This window comes from Nicotiana tomentosiformis, chromosome 9 (genome assembly GCF_000390325.3).
Source record: "Nicotiana tomentosiformis chromosome 9, ASM39032v3, whole genome shotgun sequence".
Lineage (NCBI taxonomy): Eukaryota > Viridiplantae > Streptophyta > Magnoliopsida > Solanales > Solanaceae > Nicotiana > Nicotiana tomentosiformis.
Window position 1 is genome coordinate 58,149,483 of NC_090820.1, and position 23,798 is coordinate 58,173,280.

A 23,798-nucleotide genomic window follows, 5' to 3' on the forward strand; every position below is an offset into this window, starting at 1 on the left:
AATACATCAAGGACATAGTGGCAAATAAAAGGAGGCTGACTAAATTTGAGACTGTGGCACTCACTGAGGAATGTAGCTCTAGAATCCAAAGCAAGCTACCTCATAAATTGAAGGATCCAGGTAGTTTCACTATCCAAATCTCGATTGGTAAACATGCAGTCGGGCGAGCTTTATGTGATGTTGGAGCGAGCATCAATATGATGCCGCTATCCGTGTTCAGACAGTTGGGTTTGGGTGAGCCGCGCCCAACAACGGTAATCTTACAGTTGGCTGATCACTCCCTTGCTCATTCGGAAGGAGTGATTGAAGATGTGTTAGTTCAAGTGGGTTCTTTCATATTCCCTGTTGATTTCATTATCTTGGACTACGAGCCTGATCAGGAAATCCCATTTATTTTGGGACGTCCATTCTTGGCCACAGGCCGAGCTATTATTGATGTATGCGAAGGAAAGATGACGATGAGAGTAGGTGATCAAGTGGAGGTATTTAATGTGTACAAAGCACTCAAATTGCTAGCCCACTATGAAGAGCTATCCATGATTTCTGTAGTGGAAAGCAATGTTGTGTCATTGGTGCCATATATAAGCCCCATAGATCCTCTTAAACGAGCTTTGATTGGGAATGAAGAAGACCTTAAAGATAAGATAATGGGCAAAAATTAACAAGTACTTACTACATTTTGCAATTATGTCCATGGGTTTGGGAAGTTTGAGGAGTTGGGCAGGCCTGTTACACTGACCCTCCCTAAGCCATCTATTGAGGAAGCTCCAAATATAGAATTAAAGCCCCTTCCAGCACATCTGCATTATGCTTATTTGGGGAACTCTGAAACATTGCCAGTAATTATCTCGTCCAGCCTGACTAATGTACAAGAAGAAAAATTTCTCAGAGTACTTCGCAAGCATAAAAAGTCTATAGGGTGGACAATTGCTGACATCAAAGGAATCGATCCATCGTTTTGCATGCATAAAATCTTTCTGGAAGATGGACACTGCCCCAGTGTTGAGAAGCATAGGAGATTGAATCCTATCATGAAAGAAGTCGTGAAAAAGGAAGTAATTAAGTGGCTCGATGCATGTATCATCTTTCCCATCTCTGACAACAACTAGGTAAGCCCAGTACAATGTGTCCCTAAAAAGGGAGGGATGACTGTGGTTGAGAATGAAAAACATGAGCTAATTCCTACTCGCACTGTGACGGGGTGGAGAGTTTGCATTGATTACAAAAAGCTTAACAAAGCAACCCGCAAGGACCACTTCCCGCTTCCATTCATTGACCAAATGTTGGACAGATTGGCGGGGCATGATTATTATTGCTTCCTTAATGGTTATTCTGGGTACAACCAGATCGCCATATGCCCAAAGGATCAGGAGAAGACCACTTTTACTTGTCCTTATGGCACTTTTGCCTTCAAGAAAATGCCATTTGGTCTTTGTAATGCACCAGCTACTTTCCAGAGATGCATGATAGCTATTTTCACCGATATGGTAGAAACATTTGTGGAAGTTCTTATGGATGATTTTTCAGTCATTGGGTCTTCTTATGATGATTGTTTGAAGAAAATTTGTTTGTGAAAGCATTCGAAGAGCTCAAAAAGAAGCTGGTGGTTGCCCCCATTATTGCCGCACCGGATTGGTCCTTACAATTTGAGCTTATGTGTGATGCAAGTGACCATGCTATTGGGGCAGTGCTAGGCCAGAGGAAGGACAAAATGTTTTATTCATTCTACTATGCGAGTAAGACTCTTGATGATGCGCAGCTGAATTACACCACCACTGAAAAGGAGTTGTTAGCTATGGTGTGGGCCTTTGAGATATTTTGGGCATACTTGGTTGGAACAAAAGTCATAGTCCATACCGATCATGCAACAATCAGGTATCTATTTACAAAGAAGGAATCTAAGGCTAGATTGATGCGCTGTGTTTTGTTGTTGCAGGAATTTGATGTGGAAATACGAGATCGAAAGGGCATAGAGAACCAAGTAGTGGACCATCTATCAAGGCTGGAAAATCACAACCACGTGGAGGAGGGTAGCCAAATTAAAGAAGTATTTCCTGATGAGCAACTTTTTGCTATCACCCAAGACCCTTCCCATGGTATGCAGACTATGTGAATTATCTGGTGAGTGGGGTACTTCCTCCTGAAATTGAATCTGAAGCTAGAAAGAGGTTTCTACATGATATGAACTTTTACTGTTGGGATGAGCCATATTTGTGCAAGCAGTGTGCTGACCAAATGATGAGGAGATGCATAGCTGAAAAGGAGGTCAAACTAGTGTTGTTTGATTGTCATGCATCACCCTATGTGGTCCATCATGGAGGCAATAGAATAGCTGCAAAAGGTATTACAATCCAGTTTATTTTGGCCAACATTATTCAAGGACGCCCATGCATTTGTTAAGAAGTGTGACCAGTGTCAGAGAACAGGAACAATCACAAAGAGGCATGATATGCCTTTGAATAACATCCTGGAGGTCGAGATTTTTTATGTGTGGGGGATAGATTTTATGGGACCATTCCCATTGTCTAGAGGAAACAAATACATTTTGCTATAAGTTGACTACATGCCAAAATGGGTAGAGGCGATCGCATTGCCAACGAATGATGCCATGGTGGTAGCCACGTTTGTAAAAAAGAACATATTTTTGAGATTCGGGATTCCACATGATTTGATTAATGATGAAGGGACACACTTTTAAATTGGTTGTTGAATAACCTTCTAGCTAAATATGGAGTCCGCCCTAGAGTTGCGACTGCATAGCATCCTCAAACAAGTGGACAAGAAGAGGTGTCTAATAGAGAAATAAAGCAAATCTTAGAGAAGACGGTGAGTATGAATAGAAAAGATTGAACTGCAAAGTTAGATGATGCCTTGTGGGCATATAGAACTGCATACAAAACGCTAATTGGGGCATCGCCGTATAAGCTAATTTATGGGAAGGCATGTCACTTGCTTGTTAAACTTGAACACAAAGTATATTGGACCATTAAGAAGTTAAATATGGACCTTGAAGCCACGGGCGAGAGAAGACTCTTGCAGTTGAATGAGTTAGATGAGTTCAGGCTGCACTCGTATGAAAATGCTAAGCTTCACAAAGAAAAGATAAAAATATGGCACGACAAGCATATCAAATCGCGTCACTTCAAGCCAGGCCAATAAGTATTATTGTTCAATTCTAGACTAAGGCTATTTCCTGGGAAGTTAAAATCGAGATGGTCAGGCCCGTTTAAGGTAGTGAGAGTCACTCCTTATGGTGCAATTGAGCTGCGAGCTTTGAATGGTGAAAAATAAAATTTGGTGAATGGACACAGAGCAAAGCATTATTGGGGAGGAATAATTGATCGTGAGAAGACTAAGGTTGTACTCGCTGATGAGTACGCAAAATTCTGCGTAGTACCGCGACATTAAATCAGGCGCTTGTTGGGAGACAACCTATCTTATTGCTTTCGTTTATTTCTATTTTGTTTTTATTTCTTAAGAGGCAAAGCCATTGGAAGAGTGCAAAAGCGAGTTAGATGGTGAGAAATAAGTGTGGGGTGCCACACAAAGGACCATGCCTTGGGGAAGTCTAAGTACCAGTGAGCCGCTATTGCTTCGGCCTTTGGCCTTTCAGGGAGTTTCTTGTCCACCCTTGTTATTGTTTTGCTTTATTTTTGCATTGGGGACACTGCACTCTTTTAAGTGTGGGGTGGGAGAATTCTCCAGATAATTAATAGTAGTATGTTAGAAAAATGTTAACTTCTTATTTTTATTTTCGTAGTTGTGTAGTATTTTAGTAGTTGCGAAAAAAAAAATGAAAAAAGTAGAAAAATTGGACTTCTCCCGACGATGGATCTCATTCGAAGGGTTTCTTGAGGGATTTAAGTCTAAAGAAAAAGGACAAAAAGATTTTCTTTGTTGGTAGTGTAGTAATTCCCTCTTGATTTTTCTTTGGGCCGCGGTTCTTTTCCAAGGGCTTTGCTTGAACCGGGTAGTATTTTTCCTTTTATTTTTATTTTTATTTTTAGAGTAGATTAGAATTTAAGGAATAAATGGAGGAGAGATTCCTAGGTTCCCTTGACTTGTTTGATGGCAGCATGATTAGGTTTTGGCATGCGTAGTATCTTCCCTATGTGCTAAAAGTGCTTATGATGCCTTGATTATTTGGATAACATGTTTTGTGATGCCTATGTCTCATTTTCTTGACTTATGTTCACTCTGTGCTTAATGCTTAATATCTTGTGGCTTTGTGAATACTTACATTAGTTGAGAGTCGGAATGAGACCGTCTTTAGTGAGTCATGTGCCATGTGTGGTAAGGTTTTTGTGTAGTCTATATATTGTACTTGTGTCTAGAACTTGCCCGATATGTGAATTGAAGCGAAATTTGAGGTGATGCTCAGTTTGAAAAATGATTTTAGGCTTTCTTTGATCTTTTCGAGCGTTATCGCTATCACAAATAAAATTTGTCCTTAGTTAACCCCTTTGAGCCTATAGACTTTTATTTGGTACCCACATTACAAGCTTATACCCTTTTTATCCATAATTGACGTTGTTTTGACCCTTTTACCTCTTAAATCACTTTAATTGTGAGATGAGCGCTAAAAGAAGTAAGAAGGGACTAAGTGTAGGGTGGCTTTTGAGTGGAACCAATAAAAGAAAGAAAGCTGCACTTGTTTTGTAAAAGAATACACAACTAATGGAAATTGCAAAAGAGTTAAAAAAATCTTTCGATGAATAAATTAATATCTTGTTCTTGCTAGTGGGTAAAGATTAAAGTAGTGCCTAAATAAAGAGGGAACGTTGTTAGGGATGATTTTAGTTGTGAAATTAAAATTGCGATTGAAGAATTTGCGCTTACAGCTGATTATGTGATGTGTTAAAGTGCTTAGGAGGGTTAGCCACTATTCCTAAATATATCCTTCCCGTCGCTTATCCCACATTACAACCATAAAAAAAGTCTTAATTGATTGTAGACTGAGTGAGCCTACATTAGTAGAGATTTACATTAAGGGCAAGCCTATTGTGCCAATTGCATGCATGTGACTTCTTTTGTGAGAGTTAGAGATTTTCTTTGATATACATGAGTCCTTTAAATATATTTGAGAATTTTATTTTAATGTATGGATTCAACTTACTCTCTTGTTCTTGTTGTGAGGGCACATGGCTTCACAAGGGATATGTAACGTTATTAGACTTCTCTCTATGATGCTGGGTGTTCAAACCATGAGTGCATTGTGACATTGAGTTGGTTTTTGAGACTAGGAGTGTTACGATCATGTTGTCTTTGTTTGAATATTTTTTGAAGTTTGGCATAAGAAAAATGGAAGTTTATGTGATTGCATATGCTAAGGTTTAATTGTTGCTATTTGTTACTATAAACCATGGTCATTGGTGTAGAGTGCCTCAACTGTGTAAAAACAAAGTGCTCAAGGATAGTGTAAGGTGTTGGTTGACTCAAGGACGAGCAACGTTTAAGTGTGGAGTATTGATGTTTGGCTATAATTACATATTTTTAGTGCATTACTTACCTTGCATTTTGGGGCTTTAATGCTAAACTATATTATATTTGTGCTTAATTGAGTTTATTTTATGTGTAGGTACATTGGAGATGAAATTGGAGCAAAATAAATATTTAAAATGTAATTCATACACTAAAACAATGGGCTTATGATTATATAATAATAAAAAAATTATTGATGAAGAAAGAATAATTGAGACAAGGATTGAAGACCAATGCAAAAGAAGACAAAAAGAAACAAGTAAAAGAAGAGTTGAAAAGTAAGAAACCAGAATGAGAAAGGAATTGGAAAAGTTGGCAACAAAATTGAATTGAAGCAGCAGCAGGCGTAGCAAGATACTTAGCTTGTTATAGAGCAGGCGAGGGGATCTCTCTTGCTCGCGTTTGAGCATGCGCCGTGAGTTTTTTTTTATGTGTGGGGTGGTTTTTCTCTAACACTTTACCTCTAGCTGCAACATCTACCACACTTTTTGTCTCAGGATGTAGCCCTTATATGAAAGTGTGAGCTAACACTTCGTTTGTCTAATTATGATGAGGACAATATCTGAGCAGCCCCTTGAACCTCTCCTAAGCTGAGTATAGAGACTCCCCCGCTTTCTGTTTGAAGGCGACTATCTCACTTCTAGCAATGCCTGAAGGGAAGAACCTTGCCAGAAATGTCCTTGCCAGATCATTCCATGATGTAATAGAATTAGTTGGTTCTGCCTTCAGTCATCGCTTTGCTTCGCCCAACAGAGAGAATGGGAAAAGTGTGAGCCTCACAGTCTGAAGTGACTCGGTTAGTGATATAAGTATCACTAATTGCCAAGAAGTTCAGGATATGTTATTGTGGATCCTTGTGTGGAAGACCCATAAACTGCCCACTCGCATGAAGTAGATGGATCATGCTCTGTTTCAGCTCAAAGTGCCCAGTGATTCTGGGCTTCACAATGCTGGAAGTGACATTAGCATTGCTGGGCATCACCACTTCCTGAACAACCATGTGTTGCTCCTCTACCATGTTCACAGGAAATTGAACGAGTGCTTGAAGTTTATTTGTATCCCTTGCTTCCCTCAACCTCCTATGAAATTTTCTCTCAGGTTCGGGGTCAAAGACTTTAAGTCTGTCCTGGCTTCTGACCCTGTGCATTCAATCTAAGTTCCTGAGATTAGAGCAACAATCAAGTAACGTTAGACTTGATGAAATAAACAATTAAAGCAAAAACAAGAAACTAGGCGATATTCAGGACTTGACGAAATAAATAATTATAGTATTGATGTTTGGCTATAATTACATATTTTTAGTGCATTACTTTGCATTTTGAGGCTTTAATGCTAAACTATACCATATTTGTGCTTAATTGAGTTTATTTTATGTGTAGGTACATTGGATATGAAATTGGAGCAAAATAAATTTTTAAAGTGTAATTCATGCACTAAAACAATGGGCTTATGATTATATAATAATAAGGAAATTATTGATGAAGAAAGAATAGTTGAGACAAGGATTGAAGACCAATGCAAAAGAAGACAAAAAGAAACAAGGCAGAAGAAGAGTTGAAAAGTAAGAAACGAGAATGAGAAAGGAATTGGAAAAGTTGGCAACAAAATTGAATTGAAGCAGCAGCAGGCGTAGCGAGATACTTAGCTCGCTATAGAGCAGGCGAGGCGAGCTTTCTTGTTCGCATTTGAGTGTGCGCCGTGAGGCTTTTTTTTTATTTCGATACTAATTTGAGCAAAAACTAGAAAGTAGCCAAACATCAATACTATAATTGTTTATTTCGATACAATGAAATGATGAGAGATGCTTTTGGGATGTTTCCTGGGGTTCAATCCAAACCAAATGATGAGGCTAAGCATTTCTATGAACAATTAGAGGAAGCTAGTCGTCCATTGTATGAAGGCTCAGTGCATTCAAAGTTTTCTGTTGTGGTTAGATTGCTAAGTGTTAAATCGGATAGTTATATTTCCCAAGCGGGCATTGATTCTATTATTGGGCTTATGAATGAACTTAATCCGAGTAACATTGACTTACCAAAAGATTTCTACATTGCTAAGAAATTGGTTTCTAAGTTGGGTCTTTCATCAGAGAGAGTTGATTGTTGTAAGAAAGGTTGCATGTTATTTTATAAGGATGACGCATCTCTAGAGAACTATAAAATTTGTAATCAGCCTCGTTTTAAGGAAGTCACAAATGACAATACAATGAGCTCTTGTAAGTAAGTTAAAGCGATGCATTACTTACCTCTTATACCTAGGTTAACGAGGTTGTATGCATCAATGAGCTCTGCTCCTCATATGAGGTGGCACTATGAACATAGAAGGCCACCTGGTATTCTATGCCATCCGTCGTATGGAGAAGCTTGAAAGAATTTTGATAGGGTGTTCCCCGAGTTTGCTAGTGAACCAAGAAACATTAGGTTGGGATTATGCACAGATGGATTTACTCCATTTCCTGTCTCTGCTGCACCATATTCATGTTGGCCAGTGTTTGTCACCTCGTATAATCTTCCACCCGAGTTGTGTATGAGAAGTCCATATATGTTCCTAACTTGAATTATTCCAGGTCCACGCAATCCGAAAAGTTTGATTGATGTATACTTGCAGCCTTTGATTGATAAGTTACAATTATTATGGAATCAAGGTGTGGAAACATATGATATATCAACTAAACAAAACTTCAGATTGCATGCTACTTTGATGTGGACTATAAATGATTTTCCTGCTTATGGAATGTTGTCCCGGTGGTCGACTGCTGGAAAGTTAGCTTGCCCTTGTTGTATGAAAGACACAAAAGCATTTACTTTGAAACATGGAGGTAAAAATACATGGTTTGACTGCCACCGTAGATTCTTGCCAATGAATCATGAATTTAGGCGAAATACAAGTGCATTTAATAAGAACCGAATTGATTTTGAGGAGCCACTGGCCTACTTGTGTTCAGAAGAAATTTGGAACAGAGTAAGGGATCTGCCTAGTAACAGAGTCTCCACCATCTAATATACCAGGTTATGGTGACACACATAACTGGACTAAATAGAGCATATTTTGGGAATTACCTTATTGGAAGCACAATCTTCTTCGGCATAATCTAGACATCATGCATATCGAGAAGAATTCTTTTGACAACTTGTTTAACACTATTATGGATGTTACTAACAAGACCAAAGATAACTTGAAGGTCAGGATAGACTTAAAGGAATATTGTAGGCGAAGTGAATTGTATCTGACATACTTTAACAACAAGATTCAGAAGCTCAAAGCCAGTTACACATTCACCTTGGATGAGAGAAGAGAGATTTGTAGTTGGGTCAATAATTTGAGGATGCCTGATGGGTACGCATCAAATTTATCCAGGTGTGTTGACATGAAAGAAGGGAAGTTGGCGTCAATGAAAAGCCATGATTGTCATATTTTCATGGAAGCGATGATGCCTATTACGTTCAATGCATTGCCTGATCGAATATGGAAACTGATTACATAGATAAGTTGCTTTTTCAAGGATTTGTGTTCTAGCACATTGAGGGTGGAGAACCTAATTTATATGGAGAGTAACATTATCTTAACTGTAAACAAGCTGGCAAAAATTTTCCCTCTTGGTTTTTTTGATGTAATGGAACATCTTCCAATTCACCTTGCACAAGAGGCACGACTTGGAGGGCCAATTCAATGTAGATGGATGTATCCCTTCGAGAGGTAATGAAATTTAATCATTTATCTTTTGCATTTCCTTTAAAGATTGTTTCGTCTAAAATAACACTATGCAGAACTATTGGCAAATGTAAACGGACCATAAAAAATAGATCAAGAATTGAGGGCTAGATAGGCGAGGCGTATGTGGCTAAAGAAACATCTTATCTCTGTTCATACTATTTTGAACATGATGTGCCATGTTTGAGAAATAGACCGAATCGGCATGATGATGAAGGCGAAATCGATCCTTTGGCACCACCCTTTTCCATTTTTAATCAATCAAGTAAAGGAGGTCCAAAGAATAATCCAAAGCAAAGGTTGACTGAGTTGGAGCTAAAGTCAGCTATAACACATGTATTGTTGAATTGCCCTGAGGTCCAACCTTATTATAGGTAAGTATATATTCGTATATATTACGAACTTTCATATTAGATCTATCACTGATTTAACTAATAAAAGTTATAATGGCAGTTACTTTGTTGGTACATATGGGCAAGATGTTGTTTATCCCAAGTTTTCAGAGTGGTTTAAAGATTTTGTAAGTATTACTTATTATTTAACATAATTTTTATTATATGTAAATTAATTATAACTATTTTTAAAATTCTAAATTATATTTAATTATATATATATAGGTTCATGATCCAGCTAATGGCATTAATGATCCATTTTTACGTGATACAGCTTGGGACCTGACCCTAGAGTCAGAATGATGTCTAAGTGCTTGATAAGGGTACAAGTTTCATACAGAAGAATGGTCTAAGGAAAGAAAACCAACAATGGTGGGGTGTGGGTGAAAGGTGATGGAGATGTTGATTATTATGGTGTGCTTCAAGAGATTTTGGAATTGGAGTATACTGTAGGTTGGCCGAAGAAAAAGTTGGTACTCTTTCGAATGATCCAATACCGAATAGAGATACAAAGGTGCACGCTCAGTACAAAATAATTAAAATTAAACACACGGGGCAGTATAGACTTTATGATCTCTTTATCATTGCACAAAAGGTGAAACAAGTGTATTATGCTCCTTATCCTTTGAGCAAGAATAAGTCTACATGGCGAGTAGTTTTGAAAACAAAGCCCGTGGGTAGAGTGGTAGTCGAAGATGCATTAGATGTGGCGTACCATAATGACATTTCAAATTTTGAATCAATAGTGGATGATGAATTGCAGCATAATGAAGGGATATATGAAGATTTTGATCCTTCTGTCCTTGGACCAAATGAGGACGAAGATAGAGGTGTTGAACATGAAACAAATGATGAGGAAGAATTACTAGATGAAAGTGAAACATGCGATGATGAAGACTTAGATGATTACTATAAAGATAGCGATGAAGATTGACTTGTTATTCTTTTTAAGGTTGTTATTCCTTCAATCATTTAATATATTTGAAGAATTGTTGTATATTTTTTTATGACATGTTAAGCATTTTATGTTATTGCTTTAATTATTTATTATGTTACAAAATTATTTTATATATTTATGACTTGTTAGGTTGTTTATTTATTTCTTTAGTCGTTTAATTTGTAGAATAATTATTGTATATTTACTATCACTTGTTGTATTTTTTGTTTTGTAGTTTATTATGATTATATTACAGATATGGCATCTAAGGGGAAAGAAAAGATGAAATCTAAGAAGAAAAAATAATCTGTTCTAACTACCTCAAGTATGCCAAATATGAGTCCTCCTCTTCCTCGTCATCCTCTTCCTCATCCTCCTCAGTCGACTTCATTGCCATCTACCATGTTCACTATACCCCCTCCATCTAATGATAAAGTTCAGTATTATTCTATGCCTACCAAAGGAAGTTAAAATAATACTGTTTCTAACTTTGTACCCACGCATTCTATACCATCATCTTCACCAGGCTATCTTAGTAGTCATCATGGTGGCTCATCAGCTGCTGCACCCCCGAGCTTTTATGGTAGTCAGCATACTGGCTCACCAGCTGTTGCACCCCCACGCTTTCATGGTAGTCAGCATGGTGGCTCACCAGCTACTGCATCCCCAAGCTTTCATCGAAGTCAGCATGATGGTTCGTCTTTTGTTTCTCCATCACCTTCCATTCCATCATCATCATCCATTCCCAGCATATCTAGGTTGGATATTGGAGGCTCTCGCCCAGCTATATTTAGTGCTGCTTCTGCACAATCTAGTAGGCATAGGTAGAATCTTGGAGGGGATGTACAATTTGATAGTTATAATTGATTGATAATCGTCCCCTACAAGGATGGGTAAGAAGGTTCTTATACTATTTTTTAAGTTTTGAATATACTTTTAGATATGTTAACATTAAAGAATATTTATTTATAATTAAAATTTTTGAAACTTTAAGATGTTTATTAATTATATATATGTTAACATTAATGCAGGTTTTTTCCATCCTTTCAGTCTACACATTGGTTGTGGATTCTATGAAGCCATTTTATCATAAGCCGTGGAATTCTTGGAGACAGATACCGTACAGTATCATAGAGGAAATGTGGAATCAATTTAGGGTAAAAATTGATTACATTTATTTAACAATTAGCGTCTTCATCTAATGTTACTTTTTTATATTGCAGACAAAGTGTACATGGCATCCTCAGCATTAAAATAAAATAAATAATATTTTCAAGAAGAAGGCTGCTAAGCGGATTAAAGATACTCTGTTCGTTGCTTGGAATGCTGGTAAAATGCCGTAGTGGTTAAGAGAAGATGTTTGGGATAAACTTCTTGAGAAATGGAATACCGCAGAATGGACGAAGAAGAGTGAACAAGCAAAGGCAAATCGTGGCTCGTAGCACACAGGGGGTTCGATTAGTTTTGCGGCCCATAAACTAAGATTGGTAATTACTTATAAAATTTTTCTTAGTTTTACATATAGAATTTTACGATTGTAATGTCTAACTCATACTTTTTGTTATGAAGAAAAAGGAAAGAGGGCGAGATATGAGTCACACTGAGGTCTTCAAGGAGGCGCATAAGAAAAAGAAGAAGGATGGTACAAGAGAACACTAGGTGGAGACGCGTGCGTCGGACACATATGTAAAATACTAACTTCATAATTATTTATGGTTTATTAATATTAGTTTGTTTACATAATAGTTATATTTTTATTTCAGGAAGATTATCATAAAAGGGTGGAAGAATGGCAACAAACTCAGCCTCCTTCAACTCAACTAGAACCTTATGATATGGCTTCATTGTGGATAGAGGCAGCAGGTGGAGTAAACAAAGGCAGAGTCTACGGACTTGGAGTACGTCGACCTACAGGTCATCCAAATCCACTCTTAGCCAATTCTTCTTCTTCTCAAAATCAAGAACAGATGGAAGATATGAGAAATAAAATTCGTGATTTGAAGCAACAATTGGACTGCCAATTCGGAACATTCGTTAAGATGAAGAAATTCATGAGAAAACATGGGCATGATCTATCTGATGATGAGGATAAACAAACTAAATCTGATGTGTAGTAGTTTAGGTGTGGTGTTTTGGTTGATTGGTAAACTTGATTGTGAGAGACAACTTTATGTTTTATTTTTAAACTTGAATATGGGCTACTATTTGGAAGTTTTTATGCCAAAAAATATAAGGTTTAATGGTTGGTATTGTTGGTTTAGACTTTAGATTGTGTTAATTGTTGGTATTGTTGGTGACTTTAGATTGTGTTAATGGTTGGTATTGTTGGTTTAGACTTTATATTGTGTTAATGATTGGTATTGATTGTGTTAATGGTTGTTATTGATTGTGTTAATGGTTGGTATTGTTGGTTTAGATGTTATATTTGTTGATTGGTTGTTAGCGTTATTGTATTGTAATAGTCTGACAGGTCGTGTAGCTCAAAATAGAGCAGAATTCAGCCAAGTTTTACAGAAAATCCCGACTGATTTCCGACGGAAACAGTCGGACAACTGCCCATATTTTACCAAAAACACCCAGATTTCCGACCGAATCGGTCGGAAATTAAAAACAAAATTAATATTTAACAGTTTTCGACGGATTCCGTCGGAAATTAAATAATTTTTTTAATTATTAATTTCCGACTGATTCGGTCGGAAATTATATATTTTTATTATTTAATTTTAAATAAATAATCATTTTTATTTATATTATTACGACCGATTCCGTCGATAATATTCCGACCACCATGGTAAGAAATTTGAATATATTTGGTCGTCTGACCTTTTTGATCGTTCTGACTACTTTGGTCGGAAATCACCGACGAATTCGGTCGAAAATTGTTTTCCGACCAACTATTTTCTGACCGACCAATTTTGGTCGGAAAGTAGTCGAAAATTCGTGATTTCCGATCGAATTCCGACCGTTTTGGCAGTCGAAATTCTGCCATTTTCCAGTAGTTATATGCTACATGTCCCCGTTCTTGGTGCATTTATTCCAGCAACAATGGTTGCTGTCCTGTATTATTTTGATCACAATGTGGCATCTCAACTTGCTAAGGAAAACGAATTTAACCTGAGGAAGTCATCTTCCTACCATTATGATCTGTTGTTACTGGGTTTTATGGTATAAATTCTCCCTACCACCAATTGGTCTTCATTCCATTGAATGTCAAGAAGTTATATGGCCTATTGCTATTATTATGGTAGGTAATCACTTGTGGTCTTCTGGGTATCCCCATGCAAATGAAGTCATTTCATAATTTCTAATGCACATAAAGAGTTTGGCCACACTGAATATACCCATTTCATGAGAGCAAGTTGTGTCAAAATAGATTACCGCATCAGGTGTTTGAATGTATGTCAGAGAAAGAGAACCAGCTATCAGTTGACTTACTTTCTTGTTACGCAGTTGCTTCGTAATCGACTAGTTGCAAATGCACGAAAATGTATGACTGAGAATGGGAATTTGGCTGAAGTATATGAAGGCATGCAAGAAGCCTATCAACAGATGCAGAGTCCACTGATTTACCAAGAACCATCATCTCGGGTATGATTTAGTCCATTTCACTTCTTTCATTCAATGCAACTGTTTTCCTATCCTATATCTTGCAAATTGTAGAAATCTCCCGTCATAGTGAAACATCTAGTAATAACAAATTCATGAACAAGGGTTAAAAGAGTCTACCATTCAATCGGCTTCAACGGTGTTTGATGTTGAGAAGGAGATAGATGATTTGTTGCCCATTGAAGTAAAAGAGCAAAGGTTGAGCAACTTGCTACAGTCCACCATGGTAGGAGGATGTGTGGCCGCGATGCCTCTTCTCAAAATGATTCCGACCTCAGTCCTTTAGGGCTACTTTGGCTTCATGGCCATTGAAAGCTTACCAGGAAACCAGTTCTGGGAACGAATCTTACTGCTTTTCACGGCTCCATGCAGAAGATACAAGTAACTCCATCATCCTTGAAGCCTTTCTTTCAGTCAGTTTGTATTTGAAAGTAAAAGAAAATGCATGCATCATTATCTTGTTCTCATCAATATTTTTTTTCTTTGACAGAGTAATTGAAGAGTGTGACGCCGTATTCGTTGAGACTGTACTTTTCAAGACAATCGCATCCAGAGCATCTACTTGCTGATCTGTTTCGGGATCACATTGCTGGAGTTTTCTTACCTTTAATGATCATGCTTTTAGTTCCCGTCAAACAATTCCTACTACTACTTCGGTTCTTCAAAGGGGCACATCTTCAAGAATTAGATGCTGTAGAGTATGAAGAAGTAAGTACCATCATTATCATCATGCAGCATGGCTAGAGTAAGCTTCACCTGTTTCTCTCTTCCAACAAACGTTAAAAAAGAAGGGTATAAATCATATAACACAAACGTGACAAGTTTTGATGCATCCAGGTAATTGAAATGAACTATCAATGAATCAACTACATCTCAATCCCAAATTAGTTTGGGTTCCCATTGTATGGATTGTTAAGAAGACCCTAATAACTTTACATCGTATTGTCACGCCCCGGCCTCAGGGAGCGCGACTGGCACTCAACCGAGATAACCCGACCGAACAAGTCTGTGCAATACCTTCTACCCGAACTCACCCATGAATAAAGAGACGATCTATTTTATTAATTAGACCAGGAGAAGATCATGTGAGCAACACCAATTCATTACCATTAGTTACATCATTTATAACTTCTCAAAAATACATACACTTTCATAGTTTGAAGTGGAACAAGTGGTACAAATACAACATTACTAGTTTGACTTTCCCAACACCAACATACAACCCACACTATGTCTACAGAGCCTCTAATAGATACAAAAGAGTACTATGATAATACCGGCAACAACGCCCCGGCTTTACCTAAAAACATAATACACAATGAACAAAAGATACACGACTCCGAAATGAAATGGGGCTCACCAAGTCAGCTGGGAAGAGGGTATACCGCTATCACTGATCAAAGTCGTCTACTGCGGAACCACCTGCATCCATTAAAGATGCAGCGCCCCCGGCAAAAAGAACGTGAGTACATATGGAATAGTACTAGTATGAATGAGTAAACACCCTCTCAATAGAACGAGTAATAAAATAAGGAAGAGCAATCATAGAATCAACAGAAGCCTCAAACAATACCAAGACATCAAGTTAGGAGCAAGACAAGTTTTCAAGTAAATTTTCTATATTTTAGGTTGGGAGATCTTTAGCACCGATATGCCACCGTGATTTTTGGTACGGAGTACGATCACGACCCGATCGGCTAGGTCGTCTCACCCAAAGAAATCAACCACAATCACAGTCACTATCAAGATCTCAATCATTATCTCAATCACAATCTCAAGCACAATCACCACCATGTGTGTGGTATGGCGTCCGATCTCAACCCGACCGACTAGGCCGTCTCACCACAATGTCGTGTGGATCGATATCACCCATTTCTAGAAATCATCTCATCCCATTTAAGGGGAATAATCTTATCACATCAATCTCCTCCCAAACAAGGGGAATAATCACAATACACACCTACACCGACACGTGTAGTTTCGGGATTAGGTCATTTCAACCTACCCTTCCTCGGTGACTAACGATACTCCCAAATGTTTATTATATAAAGAGCTTTCAGCTCATTTCATAGTCTTTTACTCATCTTTTCATTTCATTGGTACTAGCGGCCACAAAAATAATATCATTCTTGGTACGTTGGCCGGATTTCATATGTCATGATCACCCCTTTCACTTTCAAACATCATCATCAACAACAAAGCATCTCTAATCACGACCTTTAGTACACATATGAGCAAATAAGAGTCTTAGGCACATTGGATTTTCTTCCACAATCTGGCATAATAACTAGCATTTGAGACATAATTGAATTCATAATATTTCGACACACGGTCACATTTGAATACAATCTCGTAGGATAACACAATATGATAAGAGCATTCGGAACACATTTTGAACATATAACTTTCGACACAGAGTTTATTCGGAATAGTCAAGTTTATAAGAAATAACTTAGAAACATAAGAGCTTGAGCCAATCATAACAACAACTTACGAGGACATCATAGATTCGATTCTACAAGTGGAGTTTAGCCAACATACCTCGCTTTGAGCTCTCCTTAAATTACTACACAGTTCCGGAAATCCTAGCAACATTGATCTATTTAGAGACATAATAAAATTGAGCCACAATTAGGAAGATATTCATAGGTTCAGCTCACTTAAGCATTTTATCAAGCACTAGGTGTGCATTATGTTTTCAAGGTCCTCTTATGGTGAATTCCTTCATCCAACAACCCAATATCTACCCTTTTGAGCTCAATAACCTTCTCACAACTCTGCTAGTACATGTATGCATAGATAACAACACCATGCCTAAGAATCACACTCTTCATTACCCATCTTCTACCCCAAACTCGAAATTGAAAACTAGGGTATGGGACCTTATCTCTTGGATGAAGATATTGTGAATTATCCAAGTCTTGAGCAAAGATTGATGAACAATTAGCTTAGGAATCTCCCTCTCACTCTAGACCACTTTCCTCTCTCTAAAATGTCAGTTAGAACCAGCCAAAATAAACCCCAAGTTATTTTTATAAAAATGGGATCGGGTAAAATTTTTCAAAACTTAAACTCTACGAAGCCAGGTCTGCGGTCGCAGATTGGACCGCAAAACAGGTATACAGCCTGCAAAGGGGACCACAGAAAGGGTCCCAAAAATTGGGTAGGGTTGGACAGGTTTGCGACGGATCTGCGGTCCGCAGATCAGTTTTGCGGTCGCATAATGGACCGCAGAACCTCCTTCCGAAGTTTTCTCATGCTGGATCTGCGATGGGTTGTGCGGCCCGCAAAATGGTTATGCGGCCGCATAATGGACCGAATAATGGTCCTCAAAATTAGCTCAAGTTCTGTTTCACTCTGCGGCTGATCTGCGGCCCACAAAGTGGTTCTGCGGTCGCATAGCAGATCACAGAAATGCCATGGTCTGCAAAATGATTCCTTCAACTCCCTGACATACTATACAACCCACAAAGTCCGTACTGCACCTCAATCACATTACTCTACCTCGGCGCCAAAAAATTCCGGATTTTAGGTGAAATTTTTACGGGGCCTTACACGTATGACCAATAACACTTCTTTGTACAGTGTTTTGAGGATTTCTTATCTTTTTCTTATTATTTTAGCAGGAAAATGAAGGTTCATTTGTTGATGATGGGGAGATTCTGAATGGCATGATGACAAAAGGTCAAGATGAGATTAGACGTATATGTAGTTTAAAGGTTAGAAGCTGCAATGCCACACCAACCAGAGATTTTGTTAGAGTCCAAAGCCCAAGACTCTCTAACAAGGTATATGTATTGGATAAAATATGTTTATATTTAATATTAGCATGAGAGATTGACATGTAGAGTCGAAAACATAAGGCAGTCGGATCTGAAGACAATGATCTCATCTGTTACCCGAGAGAATGATACTCATAAAGGTGAGATATGTTACATCCTGTACCTTAGCATTAAGATGTGCCGTAGTAAATCCACATGAGTTCGAAGGGATTATGTCTATTAGGAGGTTATAGAGGGTTTAAGACATTATTATTATGAGACCCTGAGTTTACAACCTTGATACCGTTAGATATTATGTTACTGTGTTATTTTCTTTTAAGTGAAGTATTTTAGTAAAAAATTTATAAGTATAATTTTGGATAGTTACCATTATTACTATTTTCAGATATGATAAATTATACACATAATATGAAAAAGTTTATGAAATTTTCTTTGTTGTAAATATAGAAATTATTTTCTCACAAGAAAAGAAGGTTATCTTTCTACCATTTTAAGAATTAAGCGTGCGAAAATTTATACTCTTTATATGAGATTAGAAAAATTAGAAGTTGAGAAAATATATGTATTATGGATGTTTTAATGAAATAATAATGTATGTATTGATTTTATATGGTACCATACTTTATTAATATTGTAATATTTTAATAATAGTATTTTAAGCAATTTGAGATAATTCTTAATTATGCGAATAATTAGTTAATTATTGATTAATGGGTGATTAATTAGAATCTTGGATAAGCCTAAAAGGCCTTAACGTGGCAGCATGTGTGGACATGTAATTAAGCCTAAGGTGACTAATTATGTTGTGAGGCTAGGTAGCATCCCTAGAGGAAATCTTGGCAAAAGCCTTAAAATACTCAAATTCACAAAGATTTGGAGAAGGCAACGTGAGTGCTTCAATCAAAAGCCATGAAAGACTTACACGTGACAGACTGACACGTGGAGCCGAAGACAGAAGGCAGTCGGATCCGAAGATAACAATCTCGTCTGTTACTGGAGAGAATGATACTCATAAAGGTGAGATAAATGCCTGCCACCCGGTAACATTTAATGAAGAATATTCTACAGCATTAAGGGGTCATTTGGTTTGAATACGGCTTATGTCGGGATAAGTTATGCTGGGATAAGTTATGGTAGAATTAGTTATGCTGGGATTAGTTATCAGAGGATTATTTTTTATCCACTGTTTGGTATGTTGTATTAAAAATGACAATTGCATAATTTCTAGGAAGAAGGTATAAGTTATCCCAACACTAATTACCCCACCGTCTATAAGGTATAAGTTATCCCGGTACTATTTATAATCTCGGGATAACTTATAACAGGTTTGCTAACCAAATAAAGTATTAAGGTGGTATTAAAGTTTTATACCAACACTATACCTTCTTATACCTCATACCAAACGACCCCTAAGTATGTGCTCTATTACAGAGAATATGACGTTCACTGTCTACCATTACACATTATTCACTGGCCCTAATAATTGTCATTAAAGAGAGGCTTGATCCTAGGAACTTGTTCCTTAGGTGGAACTATAAATAGTGAGCTCTATTATCATTGTAAGGGGGCGAATTTTCTGATAAGCATACATTGTACTCTATCAAAGGCTCAATAACATTTTTCTTTCTTGCTTTTTTATATTATTCTTACTGTCTCCGGAAGCTCTACACCCGGGATTAAGATATCTGTTGTTTTATTTCAATTTCATGGTTAAGTCTTACATTTTTGACTAATTCATCTATTATTTTCGGATCAAATCGATTCGCTTATCTATAAACCACATATAAATTCAGCTGTACCGTTTTACGGATAAATAGTATACGGTCCTCGTGTTTGCAAGATTAAAAGGGAAAGTCCTTGTCTTGGTCGAGAAGGATCCTTTGGTTCAAGAACTGGGGAAGCAAGACGATCAAATCTGTCAAAAACTCACAGTTTCCACTAAAAGTAGCATCAATGTCTCAAAACTATCCACATTCACAAACAATCAAATATTGTTTCAGAGGCTGCAGTCTCGCAGTTAGCTAAAGATAGTTTAGGCCATTATTCTTGTAAAATTCTTTCACCTTCTGATTTATTTTAGGAAAACATAACGAAGTATTGTTAACATAATCCATGTTGGCATTTAGATTTCTTTTTTGCTTTTAGCTATGGAGAACGTGGAGCACGAAATAATACGTTTGAGAACAAGAATTTAGCTCTTTGCCAGGTAATGATGACTTTGCATGAGGATTCCAGTTAACTATAATTAGTGTAGCTTAACCGATTATAGTAAGTAATTAATAATTTTTTAATTTAACTGTAAAAAACAAAAATTTAACTGTCAAGTCCACCTAAAATGAAACCATACATAACTAGTTAACTACCATTCCATTCCAATTTATACTAACCTATTTGATTTAGCATGACGTTTAAAAAAGAAATGAAGACTTCTAAAACTTATGATATTAAAATTTATGATCTTAAACAAGTCATAACATTTGGTGGTTATAATTCATTTGAACTTGTGGTGTTAAACATGTGAGAATATTTCAATGGCTATAAAAGCTTCTCATTGAGGGTAAAATTGAAAGTTTAAGTTAAAATTATTTTTAAATTTAGAAAAAGGAACATTCTTTTTATAACTGACCAAAAAGAAAATAGGTTCATATGAACTTGAACAGCGGGAGTATCTATAATAAGTAAATTTGTTATGTGATATAACAAGTTGAATTATACTATTAATAGCGTAAAAATATTTTTACATTAACAATGTATATAAATGTATTCTATCAAGTATTAGGGCATAAAAAAAAGAAGGAAAAGAACGAGAACATTTCCTAGCATCACAAGTTTAAAGAAAAAAAATATAAACTGCTTAAGATTAACCAATTTTAGAGGGAAAATTGTCAGACAATGCCATCCACATTTTGTTTCTTGATCTGATTTTGTTCGCGCGAAACTAAGTAAGCATTGGGACATAAAAATTATGATTTTTGAAAAAGTAGTATTTGGAGTTAAGTTAAAAAATTATATTTGGAATTTGAAATTATGTTTGGATATGCATTTCACTTAATAAAAATATTATAATTTTGTGAGTGGAAGAATTATTTGTTTTCGAAAAACTTAAAAAAAGTGGTCAAAACCTCTTTTGTTTTTTGAAAAACTCATTTTTAGAGTGGCAAAGGGCCAAATATACCCCTCTATTTTCGAAAATGGTCTAAAAATACCTCTCGTTATACTATTGAGTTATCTATACCCCTGCAGTCATACTTTGAGTTCAAATATACCCTCATTTAAACGGAGGGACACGTGTCATCGTCATGTTGGTCAATTCTAAATATCTTCTAATTAATTAAAAAGACTCATTAATCATACCCGAAAAGCAATTTTTTAAAGGAATTATTTTTTTAAAACACTGGAAAAAACTGAAATTATTTTTACTAAAAAATGAAAAAAACGAAAATATTTTTTTTCAGTTTTTACAAAAAACCTGCTTTAGAAAAAACTAAAAAATATTTTCTAAAACAATGTTTTTGAAAAAACTGAAAAAAAAAGTTGAAAATTAATTTTCTAAAGCAATATTTTTTTTGTAAAAACTAAAAAAAATGAAAATATTTTTTTTTCTAGTTTTTACAAAACAATTTCTTTAAAAAAATCTGAAAAATATTTTCTAAAATAATATTTTTGTAAAAACTGAAAACAAAATCTAAAAAGCTGAAAAACAAATATATATTTTTTTTTTCAGTTTTTAGTTAAAAATATTTCAGTTTTTTTCTGTTTTTAATTGCTTTAGAAAATTATTTTTCAGTTTTTTTAAAGCAGTGTTTTTGTAAAAACTGGATAAAAAAATATTTTCATTTTTTTTAGTTTTTAGTAAAAATGTTTTTTTAGTTTTTTCTAGTTTTTACAAAAAATAAATTATTTTTCGGGTATGAATAATGAATTTTTTTAATTAATTAGGAGATATTTAGAATTGACTAACAGTACGATGACACGTGTCCCTCTATTTAAATGAGGGGTATATTTGAACACAAAGTATGACTGCAGGGGTATAGATAACCCAATAGTATAACGAGGGGTATTCTTAGACCATTTTCGAAAGTAGAAGGGTATATTTGGCCCTTCGCCGTTTTTAGAAATTCTCCAAAAAAACTTATGAATTTTCAGGAACAAAAACATTTTTTAAACAATTTTCTGAAAAAAAAGGAAAAACAATCTATGAACAAACGAGTCCTAACACTCTTTGGTTGAAAGCAGAACTGCTCTAATAATTTGATACATCTTGCCACAAGACACGCTCCTCCAAGATACACAATGCATAGAAAACTTGGTAAATAGTCACTTTTTAGGTAGGCTATTAGAGTTTAGTCATATTTTAAATTATATTGATAAAGTAGCTATTTATTAATGCGAAAATACAAGTCTGGAATAAAAATGAAGAACTCCGGGAATGACTGTTAGACTTTGACTATTTATAAGTTCAAAATTCAGGAATTATTCGTGGAGCTTGAATGACCCAAAGTAGTAGCTCTCAATTGTCGAACTATAATGTGAATTAATAAATAATGAATCATTCCGGATTTTGCACGAGTAAATGTTCAAAAAGTAGTAATCTATCCTGAAATTTTATATAAAGGTTAAAATTGTTGAAGTATAATGTGAATTTAAAAACCATAAATTATTCCTGTTTTTTCTGGATTTTATGCTAGTAAAGTTTCAAAAACTAGTAATCTTCTAGATTTGGATTTTGCTAAAGTATCATGTGAATTCAAAAATCATAGATTGTTCTTAGATTTTTCGAAATTTTGCACTAATAAAGGTTTAAAAATCAGTAATCTATCCTGGATATTGTATTTTCAGGTAAAACAAATTGCTGAAGTACAACATGAATTCAAAGACAATGAATCATGCTTGGATTTTTCTAGATTTTATACCAGTAAAGATTCAAAAATAAAAAAGTGTTCATGAATTTTAAATTTTGCACTAGTAAAGGTTGTAGAAGGGTACACTTACAGAAAGACAGTTAGTAAGAGATTGAATGTGGTTGTGGAAGAGTTTAGTCAGAGGAACTCGATTTTGCATCATGCATATGATGAGTAAATATGAGGTCTTTAGCAGATCATGTGTGTACTAAGACGTGTAAGATTCTTGATAAGGAGCCCTAAGATATGAAGATTTATCCACCCATATGGTAAAAAGAAACGAGAGATCAAAAGGTAGATACAAATTTCAACAAGTAAAAGAAGTAACTTGGAGAAGGGTACGAGGTACCCAGTTAGTGAAGATTATAAGTATTTACAATTCAGGCAGAGAAATATAAGCATTCTGAGTTACTTTCAACAGTAACAAAGATATATACAATTGGCCACACCCATCTCAGTTATGCCCTATAAGAGCTAACTGATATAGTTTACGAGAAGAATGGGATATAGGGATCCAGATGGGGTTAGAGTAACCCAAAATGGTGAATGGACTGTTATCATTAGCTAACATTTTCGAAGGATAGTGCGAACGTGGTAATAGATCTCCTTGTGAGACACCTCGATGGTGCACTCTAGAATAGTACATTTAGATATGAAATACTAGAATGTCCAGATTTGTTTTTGAAGATTGGCACTGGAATCCTAGAAGGGATAAATATTTACCTTTGAATGGCTCCTGCCCCTAGTAAAGAGAGAATACTAGGCGACCCGAAGAGCTAGTGGATAGAGCAAGGGGAGCTAAAGGCGAAAGAATGTTTTGATGAAGTTTTCAAAATAAGGTAATAGACAAAAATATTAGCAGGAGAATAAAAAGAGAGTAAATAAAGTATTATGAGTAAGATGTTATAAATGGGTGATAACGGTAACTCAAAATATAATAGGATGATAGAGTCTATAGTCAAGTGAAGGAAAAGACAAGAGGTAACAGGCC

At 36.0% G+C, this 23,798-nt stretch overlaps 1 non-coding gene and 1 pseudogene across 1 annotated transcript; both read left to right on the forward strand.

Moving 5' to 3' along the window:
- Positions 1 to 6,023: 6,023 nt before the first annotated feature.
- LOC117281645 (small nucleolar RNA R71) lies at positions 6,024 to 6,129 on the forward strand. Its single transcript, XR_004512270.1, has one exon. It is a non-coding gene; the product is annotated as a small nucleolar RNA R71 (small nucleolar RNA).
- A 7,392-nt stretch (positions 6,130 to 13,521) lies between these two features.
- LOC104116907 (boron transporter 1-like) overlaps positions 13,522 to 23,798 on the forward strand; it is an 82,939-nt pseudogene continuing 72,662 nt past the window's right edge.